Raw genomic sequence first — 12,506 nt, forward strand, 5'->3', positions numbered from 1 at the left:
CATCATCTATTTTTTCCCAAGATGTTCAGACTTTTTGGACTCTTGTTGAAAAAAGAGTATACAGTAATGAAGACATTAAATTTATGGCTTTTTAAATGTCTTTTGAAGATTCTGCAGCTCATACTAGTGCTAGTTGGAGTAGATGCCCTCTACAGTGTGTATAGCAGAGATTAGGGTTACACTTTTCTCTGAGCAAAGCTTGTACTTCATCATGTCTTCCAGAGAAGTTTGCAGCTTCATCAAATGCACAAGCAGCCATCTGTTTGGGGTCCAATTTAAAAGTATATAACTCTTTTAAAATGTGGGTTATCCGCGATTCAGCTGATGTGTCTTCTATAACCTGAACATCTAGAAATGCATCGACTGGCTTTCCACTGACATCAAGATAACGTATGCAATAATTTAATACTTGATTCCCATTTGCATCGGTGCATTCATGAGCCAGTACACAAGTCTTTGATCATACTTTTCAAACCTATTATGCTTTTTCAGGTACAAGTGTTTTACCATATATATGCTTTTAAACTGTGTATTAATGTTTCAATTTCAATTCAAATTTCCAACCAACTAAATGGAATTTTTTCCAACTAGAATTTTTTTTAAAACAACTAGAACAAATTGGAAAATGACTAAATTGGTAATACTGTACGTAACTAGTTGACCAATGGAGGGATGGATGAAAGAGTTCAGGGTTGGTGGTGTTGGGAAATCCCTGGTTCCAGGGGAACTGATTTGTATCAGTTGTGTTGGTGATCTCTGTGACACAGATTCTTCCCCTTTTTGAACTGGACTGAGTTCACCAGCTCCTTCCAGGTCTGTCACTGAGGATCCTAGATGGTCATGAATTTTTTTCACAGCAGACCTGAGACTGGTTTGAACCAGTGTCCATTGGCTAATTTTGTTATTAACAGAGAACTATTAGGGGAGGGACTGCATAGCACAGGGGTATGTTTTTGTAAGAGTTATTAACAAATGAATACAAAGAGAAATAACCATGTAAGAAGAAGAGTATTTAATCTGAGAAAACTGATGCACATTTCAAGCTCTGCTTCAAACATGTTGCTGTAATCCTGCCTTCCTACTGCAGGGATGTTCTCTGAAATAATCATTACACAAGGGAACAGCAGTATTCCTTTAGAAGGAGTTATACTAGTACAAAGTAAGTCACTGAGCACATGAGGTTGGTTGGTAACTTTATGATCTGAATCGGGCAGTGCATAGCCCAGGAGAAAATCACGGAATGCATTGGAACTCACAGTGTTATAATTCCTCTGCTGAGGGCCCCTTGATTTGCAGGGGAACAGCAAGTTACTTCATCCCTTGTAGTGAAGCAGTTTACTCCCCACCCCCGCCCCGTCATGCTTGACTAGCCACATTGGCTACCGAGTAGGGAAGGTCAAACTAGAGCTCTTCTCACCCTGTGGCCTGCTCCACCCCTTCCCTTCCGCCACCCACCTGTAGTGGGATTATCAGGTACGTAGCCCTTGCTCTCCTCATTTAGCCCCACCTGAGAAAGGCCGCGCAGGTGAACAGGGTTGGGGCTTCTGGCAGATTTAGCATCCCTCCTTCTCCACAAAGCCAAGTCACTTTAATCTGGGAATTACAGCCATCTTTCCTGACATTAGAAAATCTGGTGCAGCTATCCATTCTTCACATAGGGTAGGTAAACCGTGTGCCTGTCTCACGTGGGGTTAGCATTTGATACACTCGCCGTGAGGTAGCACTTTACTCCTCAAGGAGATCCTTTTAGATCAACGGGACTGCTTGCGGAGAAAGGGACAGCACGTCAGTAGGGGTTTCACAATCCAGCACATGGTGCACATGGTCATTCTGCTCCTTCTGTTTCAAGGATGATGTTGCTTTTCCACTACATGCTGTTTTACTTTCCGTTTACCGGTTACGTTTCCAAGAGGTTCAGCAATAATTCAGGGTTTGCAGGAAGACAGCAGGCATTTCAGAAGAGCTGCTTTCCCAACCCACTTCTGTCTGACATGCATTATTATCAGCTGAAAATCACTCCATTGCTTGCTGCATAAGCGATGAGATTGATCAATATTTCATTCGCCTTGTTCATAAGAAATGCTAGACGATTGACCCACTTGAGGCCGTTGTTTCTCATCAGTCTGGCAAACTTAAGTAAGAACCTACAACGCATATTAGTAGACAATAGTGATAATGTAACAGCAGGGATCACAGGGGGTTGGACATTAGTGTATACAGTATCAAACGGAGTCTAAGATACACTAGGGTTGCCAACCCTCCAGGATTGTCCTGGAGTCTCCAGGAATTAAAGATTATGATGTGATGAAACCTCCAGGAATACGTCCAACCAAAATTGGCAACCCTAGCTACGTCTCACCATTACTAACCTGCCCTAACTACACTAACATTAATGCAAAAGAACTACAAAAAGAACTCTCTTCTTACTTTTTTTTGTCCTAACCATAGTTGCCTACAAAGAACTAATGAAAGGAGTGAAGTGGATCCATGACTCCTGTATTCAATGGACTTTGGCCTATGCCCTTAGACAGGTGAACAAAGAAGACCTGAGGAATTTATATCCCCTCAATTCCAGAGTTTAAGAAGCCTGGAGCACCTTTCGGAGAGTGGGGATTGGATACACTAAAGTAACCTTAAAGGGTTAAAGTGCGGAGCCTCCCACAGCACTTTAAAATTCGGATCCTCTCTCTTTTGTGCATCCAGAGCTCCTGCTGAAGCGAGTGGGAGCTTTGGGTGGGCAAAGAATGTAAGGCAGGGCCCGATATTTGTACTTAGCAAGTTAGGGGGCAAGTAGAGCTGTGTGAATAATTGATTTTTCTGTTCCCTGGCTGGAGCGAGACATTGAAACGAGACATTGTTTTAGATTGACCCCAAATTAATTTTTTCCCCCTCTCTTGGTGAAACAACAAAACCAGAACAAAATTAATTTGGGGTTGACTAGAAGAGAGGTAGTAATTTGAGACACCCCTTTATGATGTCTCCCCAACCCTATACACCCATCCAGCTCCAGTGGCCAGGTTGTGACGGGGAGGAGATAGGGCTCGGTCCAGACCCGCCCTTCCCTACCCAATCCCCACTCATTTGCTCCTGTGAGGTTCTCTGCTCCCTCGTGAGTCTGGAGGAGTGATATGGGTAGCGCTCAGACGTGCAGGAGCTCCTCCATCCCTACAGTGCCAGGTGTGGGCTAGGCACAACGTGTTATTTAACTCTACCAAGACTAATACATTCATTAGCCAGGCTAAAGCGATCTCACACTCCTGCAAGGTAACATGTGGCTGATTTTAACATGATTTATGACCCAGATGGACATTACAATTAGCCACATGCTAGGCTTGTGTCCTTGCACTATGCATCAGGCTTGCAAGCTGGTATGGAGAAGAGCATACAACAAAAGGAAGACCCTTGCAGGAACATGGAACTAGATGAAAGAGTATAGTAGCAATTAACCTTGGGAAGATAATGATTGGAGGAGCAACAGGTTTAAGTCACAAACATGCTCAGTGTAATACAGAACAGCATGTAATACCAACGAAAATCAAACTAGGCTCCAAACCAGCTCCCACTGAGGTCAGTATGGCCAGAATACCACTCTTTGTGCCTCAGTTTCCCCCATCTGCATAATATTTCTGACAATATACAATGCCACCTTCATAGTTCTAGTGCTTTGGGATCCATGGATGAAAGTCACTATACAAATGCAGCATGCTGGTATATTGAGACTGCTAGCAGTGTGCTGCTCCTGTCTTGTAGAGAGAACTTCTCCAGTTGCTGTCAGCCTGGTGCCTTTCACTAGCCCTGAACAAAACACTCAAAAGCTCTTATATTTAAATTCCAAGCACTCTGAAGCAGCTGTTCTGCAGCAAAATCTTTTCATGAGTAATTTGCTCATCCTGCTGCTGTGCAAAGTGAGCATATTGGTAATGGGAGCTTTGCCCGCCATAATATGAGGCACGCATGCTATCTGAGTCATTGAGGTTAACACGTCGCATGTATAAAACAGGATTCCCTTCTTACAAATTAATATTTTATTGACATAGTGCTGTTTAGGAACTAAAACTTCATTTATTTCTGATCATCTATCAGAATCTGCTGTTATATACTGAACAAAATGATACTTCCTGCATCCTGTTCCGTCGATGGATCAAATTCATTCCTGGTGTAACTCTTTGGAGAACACTTGAGTTTGCTCCATTCGTTGCAGTTTTCCTTTTGTTTACCACAGTCAAGGGCAGATCCTAGCCTTTGGTTCGGCCCTTTGTGTCCCTCCAGCAGTACCAACGGGGCTGTAAACTGCCCTAAATGGGGCAGCTGAAAATTCACCTGGAGTGGGGAAGTCCCCAGCTGGCACAGCCAGCTTTACACAAATCTCTCCTGGCCCCCCGTAGTGTAAAGAGGTGTGCTGGGAGGAAGGGGGTGTGGCTAAAGCGTGCAGAACTCTAGTGATTCCTGGACAGCTTAACAGACCTTTGGGAGTTGTTACAAATTAGTGCAGGTTAGAGCAGCTTTGAGGCTGCCCTAACTTATGACATGGGTTAAAATGGCTCTTCCTAGCTCTGGAGGTCAGATGAGCACAAAGGTAGCATACAGCAGCTTTGCCTGCTCCATTGAGCGCTACATCAATGGCAGTTCAGCGAGATCGAAGTAGATCAGGATCTGATTTTTCCTGTGTCTTGATCCCAAGTTCTTCACCTCCTCGGGCTGATTGATCCCTCCATCTATGGAAGCTGTTTTTTTCCAGTCACAGATCTTCGTGGCATAGTCAAGGCTCTGCACCATTTATGTTTCAGTCTCTCTACCTCCTACATCCTACTTGGCTCATCTCCAAAACTGAGCTGTCAACCAAGAAGAGCCTGTTGGGGGTAAAAATTTGGGAAACGGAGTCACAAGTCCATTTAATTTAGGCTTAATCTATTTTCACCTTTATTTATACAATTGCCGACAGAATTATTGTCACTGATAGTGTCTGGAGATACATTTATACCAGACATATAATAACAGACAGGATAGAATTGGTAAATGGGTCCAAGTTGCCACATTCTGCCATGATAGTCGTCACCCTCTCTGATCTCTTGGCCTGGTCCGGCAGTCCCGTACTTCCGTTTTCTGGTCCAGTGTCTCTCAAGTTTGGGCCCATGTTCAGTTAGGTCATTTATACATTTCCACATTACAGATTACTTAATCTTTATCCAAGTGGTTTTAGCATGTCAACTGTTTGGATTTTAGGTAACTCATATATTATGCATGCACAAGCTTCAGTTACCCAACTTCTAGATACTTCCCGATGAGTTTGCAGTTTCTAGCTCACGTTGTTTTTGTGTCACCCTGCCCAGGGCCTTCCCAGGAAAAGGGTGTTTTTTATTTCTCATTACACATTTGTGTATCTATTACTTACATCTTCCAACACAACGTGTTACCTTTGTTCTCTCAGCAATAACATTTTAAGCAGATTTGCAATTCTATGTAAAAGAAGAATTGGCAAAGCCACATTTATGCCAGCAAAGACTTGGCCTAAGTATCAGAGGGGTAGCCGTGTTAGTCTGAATCTGTAAAAAGCAACAGAGGGTCCTGTGGCACCTTTAAGACTAACAGAAGTATTGGGAGCATAAGCTTTCGTGGGTAAGAACCTCACTTCTTCAGATGCAAGTACTGGAACTCTCCAGAGGCAGGTTTCCTCTGGAGATTTCCATTACTTGCATCTGAAGAAGTGAGGTTCTTACCCACGAAAGCTTATGCTCCCAATACTTCCCTTGGCCTAAGTGTTACCTCATCTGTACTTCTTCACTATGCAGAATTACAAATCATTAAAAACATCGCTATCAAAGCTCTTAATCTTACCATTAATAATTCTCCATTTTATATTTCATATGTCATTCTGTGCTATCCTATTAGAAAGGGGAGGGGCAGTTACGGAAAACATGATGATTCTTTAACGTCAACATTTGTTTTCGTCTGTAAACATGGGTTTTTCATTCAAATCCAGCTTTGTGAGTCATTAAAACGAAACTTCCTTAGACATTTTCCTGTGAAAGCATTTTCATGGGTATCTCAATTTTAAAGCCTTGATATTTAGTTGTTTCTAATGGTACCCCAACAAGCCTGGCAGCATCAGGCTCCAATTCCTGTATAATTCTTTCTGATGATTTTTTTATTCAGGTATGTCGATCCTCATGGCATATGTTGTTGAGAGTTTCTCATGCAAGATTTTGATCTCGTCCTGTCTTGGGAGTGTGATCAGGGGAGTTCCTAATGTCATAGTGGCAACTGTCTAGGCAGAGACAGACTTCACCCTTGGGGTAAAGATGCTGTGAAATACCTAATTGTGTATTCTACAGCTGCTGAAAAGGGATATTTTCCCCTTAGAATCATGAGTCCCCAGCATCATTCTCAAGAGCATGACAGGATATAGGGCAATCAGACTGCATGGTCTGAGGGAATGAGACAGTCACTATAAAAGGGGGTTATGCCCTACTTAGAATAGAATTCAAATCTCAAAAGTTCCCATAATGTATTAATTTGAAGGTCTCATTCTTATTTTGTGTGTGTGTGTGTATGTGTGCGCGCGCGCTTAATTGGATCTCCTGTATTTTGGCTTTAAATTACATTTCAAATTAAGCAAGTTGGCATTTCCCATCTTGAATTGTCTATTTTAAAAAAACCAAAAATGAAAAAGAAATATTTGCAAAAGTTCCTCAGCATAGAATTTGGCCACCCATGTTAGTGTAAGTCTTGCTTTCGGAGGGCACAAAACTACAGCAATAGCAGCAACAATATGGAGGAGCAGACTATATTTTGTCCTGCCATACAAAAGCACAATGACTGTGACCCCAGCCTAATGCAATGGGGCATGTACCTCTGCCAAAGCAGGAATGATCAACTGAACTAAAGTAATAATTGACCTACAGTCTGGCTAACTCAGGTTACCACCATAAGCAAGTGCTGGCTGGAAGCAGCTACCATGCAAATGGCACTCCTGTTAGGAGAAGCAGTGAAGAGCTCACAGGAGACATCCTGTTTTGTGGCATCAGGATGTCTCTTCTTTTGGACCTGGATCCGCCTATGCACCGCTGCCCATTCTGATGAAGATATTTGATACGTAGTAGGACTGTCAAGCGATTGAAAAAATTAATCACAATTAATGGTGTTGTTAATAATAGAATACCATTTATTTAAATATTTTGGATGTTTTCTACATTTTCAAATATATGGATTTGATTTCAATTACAACACAGAATACAAAGCGCACCGTGCTCACTTTATATTTATTTTTATTACAAATAGTTGCGCTGTAAACATAGAAACAAATGGAGTAGTATTTTTCAGTTCACCTAATACAAGTACTGTCGTGCCATTTCTTTATTATGAAAGTTGAATTTAGAAATGTAGAATTATGTACAAAAACTAACGGCGCTCAAAAATAAAACAAGGTAAAGACCTAACTTGCTTGCACAAATCAACATCGGGAATGGGGTGGGGGCTAGGGGAAGCCTGTTGCTCAGAGCAGTGCATTTTGCATGGTGAATTCCAGAACTCTGAGAACCACACTGTATTATATTTAGTGTACACATACCTTAAGGGGCTCTCCTTTCCAGGGGACCGCACAGGGAAAAAAGCTATGCTGCTCTTTTTCCCCCTCCCTCCACACCCCCACTTTCTCAAGCTTTGCAGCAAACTGGGCCCCACCTTGCTCCAGGGCGGAGAGGACAGGCGCAACATCCCAAACCATGGTGAGTGCCAAGCTTTCCTGTTGTTTCACGCGGAGTTAGGAACGCAGACTAGGGGGTGAGGGGGGCGCAGGGAATTGGGGATCATGCACATTGCGGGGATGACATGCAGGGGACGGGGGGCTGCGGATGAGGGGTGCAAGGAGGAGCAGGGCTGCAGACTAGAAGAGGGGGTGCAGGGAACTGGGGCCCAGCGGGGGGGGATGAGGCGGAGGGACCGGCGGGCGCGGGACGGAGCGCAGGGTAGCGGGGATGGGGCGCAGCTGCCCACCCAGGCTGGACTCAGCCCGCCCCGCAGCAGCAGCAGCGCGCGCCAGGCGGGGACGCCCGGCGCGGGGCGCGGAGCGGGCAAGGCTGGCATTATGACGCATGGGCGGGCGGGGCTGCCGGTTGCTATGGGAGCTGCGGGCTAACAGCGTCCCTCGCGCTGCCTGTCCCGGGGCGCGCTGCAGCCCCTCCAGCGCGCGCGCGCCTGAGCCATGCAGCCCGACCGGCTGCTCCCCCCCGGGAGGTGAGTCCTGGGCTCGTGCTGGGTCCCCCTCCCCCGCCCCAGCACGTCACACGGGAGCACGCGCAGGGACATGTGGGGCAGGACTCCCCGCCGGGGAGTTTCAGTGGGGTAACGTGCTCTCCAGGGTAGTGGGAGTGCAGCCCCAGTGCTGTGGCCCGCCCCCAGAGGTGGCTGCATTTTGGCAAGGGGTGCATGGGTGGGGGGGATCCCGGTGCATCGCTGTTGGGAACTTTGGCCAACTTCTTTTAGGAGGAGACATGCAATGGAAATGCAGCGTGGCTGTCCCTAAAGCCTGCACTCCTGCAAATACTGACACGTGCTCCACTTAACCCTGGCCTGAGCAGGAGTGAAGCCACTGGGCTGGCCCATCCTTTGTTCTCTAACTATCCTTCATTAGAGTTAGGGAGGACCATGTCAGTTGGAAATGTATGTTATCCCATCACTGTGTGAATGTATTTCTCATTAATCTTAATAGATGTTGCAGAAGAGTAGATACGTTAAGCCCCTACTCTTTAACTTCCAGGCGTGCTTAGCCCCAGGTCTCCCCATGTGGGGCTCAGGATTGGCCCTTACACCCCAGTCGTGCAATGGATCTGCATGGGCAGATACGTGCACCAGTGTGGAACCCTGCTCCCTTCCATGGAGGCCCACCCATGAGGAGCTCAGGATAGGAATGGGAGATTTAGCAATTACAAATTAAAAACAGACACTGGAGCTGACTTTTAATTTTCTAGATGGGTGCATGAGTCAGGTGTGAAGTCCCTGCAGTGTCCATTTGCTTCTACGCTATATGGTATATCTCTGTCCAAACAGAACATTTTTTGAGAAGTGGCATACAAGTTAAAAATAAAAGGCAAGGGGATATCCATCTGAGCCTTAACTGTAGCCAGGGCCGGTGGAAGGATGTTTCGTGCCCTAGGCGAAACTTCTACCTTGCGCCGCCCCCGCCCCCGTCCCCGAGCCCCCGCCCTGAGGCGCCCCCCCCGCCCCAGCTCACCCCTGACCCGCCTCCTCCCCGAGCACGCTGTCACTGCTTCACTTCTCCTGCCTCCCAGGCTTGCAGCGCCTAAGCTGATTGGCACCGCAAGCCTGGGAGGCGGGAGAAGTGAAGCAGCCGCGGCATGCTCGGGGAGGAGGCGGGGCAGGGGTGAGCTGGGACGGGGAGTTCCCCTGCGTGCCGCGCCCCCCGCCTTGCTTAAGGCGGCCCTCCCCGCGCTCCACTGCCCCAGCTCCCTCCGCCTAAATGCCGGCGGCGGCCGGGGCGGCCAAAGATCCAGCTGCTGCGGTCGCTGCCGAAGAAAATGGCGCCCCCCAAATCCTAGCGCCCTAGGCGACCACCTAGGTCGCCTAAATGGTTGCACCAGCCCTGACTGTAGCCTTGTAGTTATTCGCTGTACTGGGATAAATTTTCATCAGACTTTGTTGCTCATCTCCCATTAAACATGAGTTAAATGGAGTCTTTATTTGTATAAAGCAATAAACACATGGGGTACTGTTACCATATTAAGTTCTTTTATGTCATAATATAAGGCTCATGCTTAGATACACTGTCACTATGTAAACTAATTAGAAATTTTAAAATGCCTATTTTTTTCAAATACAAAGTCGGTGATAACTTTGTTTACTGATTTGTGAACAGTCATTGTTAAATGGGACATTGTCAATTTGAAATTTAGCTTTTAAAAAAGGAGTAAAAGTAGTTTCAGTGACTGCACATGTCCCTGAATTTCTCTGCCAATTTTTGTGGTTTTACATTTTCCAGGGTTCTTTTTGTGTGTGTGTGTTTCTTTTTGTTGTTGTTGCTGGGTGTGTCTCCCACACAAACAATGGGCAAGGAGCCAACAATATACACAAAGTGCTGACACATGCACACACCAAACAAACAGAGGAAAAAACATTTTTCTCAACTCTTAAAGCCTTGCTCTAGCAAAGACTTATTGTAATCCTTGAGACTACGGCTAGGTCTACACTACCCGCCTGAATCGGCGGGTAGAAATCGACCTCTCGGGGATCGATTTATCACGTCCCGTCAGGGCGCGACAATCGATCCCCGAATCGACGCTCTTACTCCACCAGCGAAGGTGGGAGTAAGAGCCGTCGATGGGAAGCCGCGGAGGTCGATTTTGCCGCCGTCCTCACAGCGGGGTAAGTCGGCTGCGATACGTCGAATTCAGCTACGCTATTCGCGTAGCTGAATTTGCGTATCTTAAATCGACCCCCCCCCGTAGTGAAGACGTAGCCTATGTTTGTGAGTAAAACAAAGTACGTATGTAGGTGTTTGCAGGTTTGTGCCTTAGGTGTTACTGGTAACAATAACTGGGGAAAAAATCAGGCAGCGGTGTGATATTTTTATAGTTGATAATGGCCTTTGAGAAACACAGTGGGGGAGATTTTCAAGGGCATAAGGGGCAATTAGGCGCCCAGCTTCCATGGAAAGTCAGTGAATGGGGGAGTTGGACATCATCTACTCACACTTGTGTGCCCTTGAAAAGCTTCCCCTTGTGCATCTAGCTAGTTTGGCAAGCTCCAGGACGAAACGGGAATCTGCTTAAAAGGATCTTCCTACTAATGGGTGCACTGGAAAAATAATTAAACTGAAATTAAAATGTTTTTTGATTCTCAGCCTAGTCCATCACAAAACCACGATGGAATCTGGCACGATTAGCTAGTGTCTCCCTCATTGTTTTTCAAGAGAGACAGAAGTGTTACAGGTTTGGATTTAGGTTTATTGGCATAGGTATGTGAGATGTTCGCCAGAGTGTACCTGGCTCAAGGCTATGCCATCAGTCCTTCCTCCCAACAAAGAATAATATGTCACAGGTAAAACCGATTAAAACTATGTAATGAGTTCAGTTCCTAATATTTGCTTAACAACACAGACTAGCAAGATGCTGAACAATATTTTAAAAAAATCAATACCAGTGTAGTTGCAAATTGCACAGAATTAGAGTTGGTGTTGGTAACATCACCCATGTTTTAACGTTCCCTGACACTTCCCATTTTAGTACCCTGTTTTCAGTTGTTTATAACTTTGACAAACTGTAACTGCTTGGGCTGGAATTTTCCATGCTGAGTGTTTGTCTGAAACTGAATTATTTAGAAAAGTTTCAGCAAAAATGGTTCAGGGATTTCCAAGAATGAGTTTAGGGGAAAATGTTGTTTTTTTCCCCATTTTTTAAAAAAAAATTATACAACCATTTTCATGAGAAATTCCAACTCCTCCATGTTTTGGAGCAGGGATTTGAAATTTGTCAGGGACGTTGTGCTAGTGTCAGGGGTGTGCCTTCTGAGGCTGTTGTGAAAATCTGCTAAAATTGGCCAAATTATAATCCTCTAAAAAATCAGTTTGCACATGCTCAGTAGTGATGTTAGTTTGGCAGTTAAGTTCTCTGAAGGTTTAATCTGCACTGGGACATGCTCCACCCTAGGGATGCAGAGGCCAAGCAGGACTTTCCTTGCAATTGAGGGAGGTTGGGCACTAGAACTGAAAGCAGGGAGTCTTTTTCCTGTGCTGTTCATACTCCCAGGGAGCATGGAGAAGGAAGAAGTTGCTGGAGACTGAGCTCATATGAGAAGCCTGGAGGGAGAGGGGGAGCCGCATGGAGAAGTAGGATACTGAGACTGATTGGACAAGGAGACTAGGAAAAAGAAACCTGGGGGGAGACTGGGACTGGAAGCTGCGGTGGAGGAAAGACTGGGACTTGGCTGAAGAGCCTGGTGTGGGAGAGTGGGCCTGCGAGGAGGAGCTTAGGTTTGTGGGGATTCAGATGAGTAGCCTGGGGAGAGGGAGACAGGGACAAGGAGCTGGTGGAGGAAGACCGAGATGAGGAGCTGAGAGGGAATTACAGGACTGGGACAGAGACAGGCTGAAGGGGACAGGGCCCAGAAGTGATCAGCCTTTGTGGAGGAGAGAGGAGCAGAAGGGTCTGTGACCATTGGCGCATGCTCCCGTCTGTGACCATTGGCGCATGCTCCCGTCTGTGACCATTGGCGCATGCTCCCGTCTAGAGCCTGGAATGGAACCCATTATTTCCCAAATCTGTCAACAAATAGCTGTGAAACCACTGGCAAAATGTGCCGCATTCCTTCCTAGTGGTTGGTCCACGTCCAGTATGACAGCCCATTATTGCTTTCAGTTACTCCACTAGCTCACGTAGCAGAGGCCTCTGCTGTGGCTAGCAAGGTTCCGACCCTGCTGAAGACCCTTGGGGAGATCAATATGGTTCCATGAGGGCACAGCTAATCACAGAGCCAGGAGGCGCTGCTCACATGGG

The sequence above is a fragment of the Terrapene carolina genome, unplaced genomic scaffold, assembly GCF_002925995.2.
Source record: "Terrapene carolina triunguis isolate 2854851 unplaced genomic scaffold, T_m_triunguis-2.0 Scaffold132, whole genome shotgun sequence".
NCBI lineage: Eukaryota > Metazoa > Chordata > Testudines > Emydidae > Terrapene > Terrapene triunguis.